Genomic DNA, 7,181 nt, shown 5'->3' on the forward strand with positions numbered 1-7,181 from the left:
CCCCCCCCCCCCTCAAAAAAAAAAAAAAAAAAAAAAACACAGAAAAGAAATTCATGGTATTTGTGGAATTACTACTAAATGTTTTCTTATCCAGCCAGTAGGCGTGGATCCAGGGCCTTGATCACTGGTGGGAGAGGATAGTAGCAGTCTCATCCACCAGAGTCAACTGTGGCCTCTTCCTCCTCTTCTTTCCCTTCCTTTCTTCTTCCTGAACAACTTGTACAAAATCCATTAGATGGAGCCGAGCAAGTAAAGTGTGTATGCATGTGCATTGGGGGCCTAGGGGGTTGGTGAGCTGCGGTGCCCAGAGGAGGACGCTAGTGTCTGCGTGGCAGGAGAAGGGTAACCACACAGGGCTAAGCCTGGCACGAGGTAGCTTGGCCTGAGAAGGGTGAGGAGGGCGTTTATGTGGTTGAGCTGCCTGAGTGAGGAGTTGAAGGCTGCGTGGGGAGAGGCGAGGCTCTGTGTGGGAGCGTGACCCCGTGTGGGGTGTCATGGCCAGACAAAGTGAGGAGGGTGTCTCTTCCTCACAGGGGTGCTACTCAGTGAAAGACAGTAAAGCCCGAGCAGAGTGAGGAAGACGTCCACACGGGGTGTTGGGAGAGGTGCTGGTGTGGAGTGGGAGTCCAGTGGGGTGAGGAGGATGCCCAGACAGAAGCTGGGGGGGCGGTATGAAGTGACAGGGCTTGAGCTGGGTGAATAGGGCATCCATGTGGTAGGTCAGCCCAGCGTGGGGTACTGGAGCCTAAGTGGTATAAAGAGGACAAATGAAAGATTGGTTACATAGAAGTGGGTTGATTAAATAAGAAGATATATTAAGGACAAGGAAAGCTAGATGTCTCACGGTTGGAAAAGGAAATCGCAAATACAGAAAAAGGAAAACTAGTATGAACCCTGTGTGTTGGATTAGAGTTGAAGATGATGATGTGAACAGTTTTCAATACAGATATATAGAGAATAAACAGAGAGATGATAAATAGATTTTAAAAATGTAAACATATACACACACAAATACACATCCCTTATTTCTGTGTGCTGAGAGGATGAGAGCATGTGGGAATAATGATACCCCAGTATCAGTGAATATCCTAAGTGTCTAGATTGTGATTTCTAAACACTATTCTGCATTTAAAAAACATCAGGGATCCTTGGATAAATGGCTGATTCCAGAACTTGGCTACAAAAAGTACAAGATCACCCTGAAACCTCTTTTTATTCCAGAAAGTTAAAAACTGATCAAAGATTTTAGACACATGTCACATCAAAAAGACACAGAAGCCAGTTTAAAGGGGCTCCCACTAGCCAAATATGGAATAATACTAAACATGAAAATAAATAAAGGTAGTTGCAGATTATGACCCATTAAAGTAGGAATTCATGAATCAATACTGATATAAATAAATAAAAAATTTTAAGGTATGATAAGAAATAGTATAAGGACTTCCCTGGTGGCCCAGTGTTCTCAACAAGGTTTGTGCTCTCAATGCAGGGGGCCCGGGTTTGATCCCTGCCTAAAGAACTAGATTCCATATGCCGCAGCTAAGACCTGGTGCAGTCAAATAAACAAATATTTTTAAAAAGAAATAGCATAATGGGATATTTCCCTAGTCTCAAAATAAATCCCCGTAAGGCACTGACAAATTACAAAAGGAAAGATGCCTGGGAGGCAGATACCAGCTTAATGGGAAGGCAATGGCACCCCACTCCAGTACTCTTGCCTGGAAAATCCCATGGGCGGAGGAGCCTGGTAGGCTGCAATCCATGGGGTCGAGAAGACTCGGACACGACTGAGTGACTTCACTTTCACTTTCATGCCTTGGAGAAGGAATTGGCAACTCATTCCAGTGTTCTGGCCTGGAGAATCCCAGGGACAGCAGAGCCTTGTGGGCTGCCGTCTATGGGCTTGAATAGAGTTGGACACGACTGAAGCGACTTAGCAGCAGCAGCAGCAGCCTCATCATCATGCTGCATCGTGCTTCATCACTCAGTCACGTCTGACTCTTTGCAACCCCAAGGACTACAGCCCACCATGCTCCTCTGTCCATGGGATTCTCCAGGCAGGAAAACTGGAGTGGGTTGCCATTTCCTTCTGTAGGGGATCTTCCCGATCCAGGGATCGAAACCATGTCTCTTGCATCTCCTGCATTGCAGGCGGATTCTTTACCACTGAGCCCTAACATCATCAGTAATGGGGCAAATCTAAGTCTTTTGACACCTGATGGGAGGCAGCATCAGTTCTATGATATTTCTGTCAAAGACACACAGCCTGAATTTAATCAGGAAGACACATCAGGCACATCTGTGTGGAGGGATGCTCTACAAAAGCCTCAAATCTCCGCAAATGTCAAGGTCATGAAAGTCAAGGAACGATGGGAAAATGTTCTGTATCAAAGGAGACTAAAATGACACCAAAACTCCACATGTTATTCCAGACTGAATCCCTCATCTGAAGGGCTTTACTGAGATAATTAAAGAAACTTGAAGAGCATCTGAAGATTAGCTGGTAGTGATGTATTATGTTGATTTCCTGATTTGCTAGTGGCATTGTGGTCATGTAGGGGAATGTCTTTTTTTTTTTAATATATATATAGGAAATACACACTTAAATGTCTGGATGTGATGGGGCATCATGTTAGCAACTCACTCATACATGCTTCAGAAAAAAAAATTATTTATACTGTAATGTTTCTGTAAATTTAGGATCATTCCCAAATTTAAGAAAGCAAAGGTCAAGGATGCAGCACAACTGGGCGTCTCTTCAAAGACTCTGTGTCACGAAAACAGGGATGGATTGAAAGAGTCTTATGGGATATGACAAACAGATGCAAACATGGTCTTGGATGGGATTCAAATTTGGACAAACAGCAACAAAGCACACTTTGGAGATGACTGGGTAATGTAAATATGGTTTTTTATTAGATGAGATGAAACGTGCTGAAATGGAAAAATGGACACCGTTCACCAGGGGAAAAAAAGCAGGTTACATAGAACAAGTGGAGAAGGCGATGGCACCGCACTCCAGTACTCTTGCCTGGAAGATCCCATGGACGGAGGAGCCTGGTGGGCTGCGGTCCATGCGGTCACGAAGAATCAGACACGACTGAGCAACTTCACTTTCACTTTTCACTTTCATGCACAGGAGAAGGAAATGGCAACCCAGTCCAGTGTTCTTGCTTGGAGAATCCCAGGGACGGGGGAGCCTGGTGGGCTGCCATCTATGGGGTCACACAGGGTCGGACACGACTGAAGTGACTTAGCATCAGCAGCAGCATAGAATAAGTAGTATGCATCACGTGATCTCATTTCACACACACAAAAAGAAATACAAGGAAAGTTCTAGAAAGATAAATACTAACCTTAGTATTGGTACTTGAGTCGCATTTTAGTCTATTTTTGTTTGTCTTTATTTTCTAATATATAACAATGTCCATGCCCTCTTTCTGTGATAGTAAAAGATAATTTTTAAGTAAAATTTAAATAAAAGAATTAGCTGGAAAGAATCAATGGGATCATACACAACCTTGAATAACTCACATTTTCATCAGCTGGGATGTGTTGATGTTACAGAAGACATTGGGCAAAGTCCTCGAGGCATCTACTTGTCTCTGGAATGGGGAGATCACTTCTGTTCCATGAATCTGAGAGGTGCTTAAGGGTGTATCTGGCTGTATCCGTCCATTTTAACACTATTTAGAAGCATTTCACTTATATCACCTGTAAAATCAGAACTAATGTCCAGCTGCAGGAGGATGTTGAGTGTACTAAATGAGTTAATACATTTGCAAAGTGTAAAGTGGGCTTCCCAGTTGGCTCAGCGGTAAAGAACCCACCTGCCAAGCAGAAGAGTCAGGTTAGATCCCTGGGTCAGGAAGATCCCCTGGAGAAGTAAGTGGCAACTCACTCCAGTACTCTTGTCTGGGAAATCCCATAGACAGAGGAGCCTGGTGGGCTATAGCTGTGGGGTTGCAAAGGATTGAGCACTACTTGGCAACTAAACATCAAAAACAGAGTGCTAAATAAATTACTAATAGGTACATATAGCACCTCATTTATACAACTACAAAATTTGCAATCATCTCATTTTTCGTTTCCTAAAGAGAATAAAACCCAAGTTCTCGGAGTCTTCTGCTTGGCCCTTGTATTCTTTACCACTGAGCCACCTCAAAAGCTCATTTAACACTTTACAAATATATTGACTTACTTAGTACTCCCAATATCCTTCTGCAGCTGGGTGTTAATTCCAATTTTACAGGTGAGGTAACTGAAATGCTTCTATATGGTATTAAAATGGACTAATATAGCCAGACAATCCCTAGGCAGAAAAGAAAAAACAGAAAAGAAACAGAGCCTCCCAGTTTAGATTGGAGTGTGGCATTTATTTTAACTCATGAACACTTCTATTGCACCTTCTGTATGCTAGGCACTATTCAAAGGGCTTTACAAATAATACATTTTTAATACATTAAAAAATGGTTTAGTTATTTATTTTTGGTTGCACTGGGTCTTTGTTGGGGGCTCTCTGGGGGTCTTTGTTGCTGCGCGTGGGCTTTCTTCTGATTGCAGTGTGGTTTATCACTGTGGCGGCTTCCCTTGTTGCAGAGCACAGGCTCTAGGCGCTCGGGCTTCAGTAGTTATGATGCATGGGTTTAATTGCCCGTGTGGAATTTTCCTGGACCAGGGATTGAACCTGTGTCCCTTGCACTGATAGGAAGATTCTTATCCATTGTACCACCAAGAAAGTCCCAGATAAAACATTTTTCATCATCATAATATTCCTATGAGAAGGGTAATTCTATTACCTTCCCCATTTTATAGTTGAAAGAATTGAGCCCCAAAGAGGTTAAGCTGTATAAAGTCACACAGCCAGTGAGAGGCGGGGATAGGATTAGAACCAGGCAGTCCAGGTTCTTAGCCTCAACCCACGCGGCCGCTCTTACCACCACATGCAGCCGCTCTCACCACCACATAACCAGAGCACAGGAGTTGTGCTGGTACATTTATGTGGTGGTGGTGGTTTAGTCGCTAAGCTGTGTCCAGCTCTTTGTGACCCCATGGACTGTAGCCCACCAAGCTCCTCTGTCCATTGGATTTCCCAGGCATGAATACTGGTGTGAGTTGCCATTTCCTTCTCCAGGGGTTCTTCCTGACCCAGGGTTGGAGCCCGCATCTCGAACACTGCAGGTGGATTCTTTACCACTGAGTCACCAGGGAAGCACATGTATGTGCCAGTTGCTTTCCAAAAATTCACCTGCAAGCTGATATTTTAGGTTCTAATATATTTCCCACCAAAACAGTACTGCAAATTGTTTGGTCCTAGGCCAACCTTTTTAAATATTTCAAACTTATTTAACGACACAGCTGATTCATAACAACTATGGCCTCAAGACCAGTGTCCCTCTGGGCAAAGGATGGTGAAGAGGTTTTATCTCCCAACTCGATTCTAATCAATGACTAGCTGCTGCACAGGGCAGTGAGTGCTGTCTAGAGAAGAACTCTGAGGTTGTCTTTAGCAGACCAGGATCAGTTAATAATGTCTTCCATGAACAGAGATGTAGGAACAGAGGCGCTGAAGGTGGGCATTTGCTGTTTCTGCTCTGGAGTCGTTTCACTGTGACACGAAGCTGTAAACTGAGGCTTGCAACCCTGTCTCTGGATGAGTCTCACTGTTGAGTCCTGAGGAGTCCAGGGAGTGGAAGAAAGGGACATGGCAGGGATTCTGAGAACCAAAGGGGGAGGCAGAAACTGCTCGAGCCTGCCACTGACAGCAGGGCTGGAGGGTGAGATTAGCAGCCAGGACTACTCTGATGGGGTGACAACAGCTGTTCAGAATCACTGGTAACTTGCAGGTTGAGAATCTGTGCGTCAGTCATCCTGGCCTAGCCCTTCCCCACACTTGCAAACATCTCCCCAACGATCTCCACCAGCAAGCCTAAGAGAGGCGAGTTTCTGTCTACTCTCATGGCATTTATTTCAAGAAGTTGTCACAATGGTTAAATGATTCATCCCAGGTCACACAGTGAGATCAGTCATGAGTTATATATAAAAGCAATGTCAGAGTAGAATGAAAATAAGTATATAGAGCCCAGCAAGAAGATCCCACAAACCACCAGCTTACGTACAGGACTGTTAAACTAGGGTTTGGGATGGGTGGATCCTTGCTCATACTGCTGAGGTTTTCAGAGAGGCATAGAAGAATGTGAAATAGACTTTGCATGTGGTTTGCTGACGGCTTATTTCTCAAGATAAACTAGAAAAAAAAAAATTAGATAAAGCTAAAAGTGAGTCCCAGGCTAGGTTGCATTTAAAAGAGTACTGTAGCCCAGCAGGCCTCCAAAATGTCATGTCAGCTTTCAAAGGCATTTCACAATTGCTGCAACAGCACTGATGGAATAAAGCCAAGCGGCGTTAGAAGCAGCCCAGTCCCCTAGACGTCGATAACAATGCCAAGAGCAAAATCAGAAAGGACCATTGCCTAGCTTGACATCTGGGTCCTACAGCTGCCAAATCATATCCATTAGCCATGCCAAAGTCATCCTCGGAGAAATTCCTCATGAGAGGCTCAGTGGCCCAGCAAGCTACAAAATTGCCCAGGATCCAGGCAAGCAATGGGTTCCAGTCTTCCAGCTTCTGCCAGGCAGACTTGATCAGAGCAGATCAGTAGGAAGCGTTCAGTAGCTATCCTCTTGTTCATAAAATGGGCACTCCACCCATAGTGTTTGTGTGTGTGTGTGTAAGACAGAAAGAGACAAGGAGTGACAGAGAGGGCACCAGAAAGCAATGACAAAATGAACAAAAAACATTCTTTTAGGGGATGGGGTCCAGTGGTTGGGCTCTGGGATTTCACTACCAAGGGCACGGGTTCGACTGAGTCCTGGTTAGGTAACTAAGATCCCACAAACCTTGAGGCCAAAATAAATAAATAATGCATTTTTTTTTTACAAGTTGTCCAGAATATGGGGTTAACATGATTAAGTGAACTAAAAAGAGAAATGTGGAGAAAAAGAACACCTTGCTCATTTCCTAATCCCTTGTCCCGGTACGACAGGAGACTGTGACACAGGGGCTGAAATGCCTCCAGCAGAAATGACAGTCACACTTTCCTCTGCTGAGGAGGTGAAAGAAAGCAAAGCTGAAACTCGGCGAAGCTGGCCAAGCCAGGCGAAAGCTTCTCTCCCACCTGT

This window comes from Bison bison, unplaced genomic scaffold (genome assembly GCF_000754665.1).
Source record: "Bison bison bison isolate TAMUID 2011002044 unplaced genomic scaffold, Bison_UMD1.0 scf7180017863702, whole genome shotgun sequence".
Taxonomy (NCBI): domain Eukaryota; kingdom Metazoa; phylum Chordata; class Mammalia; order Artiodactyla; family Bovidae; genus Bison; species Bison bison.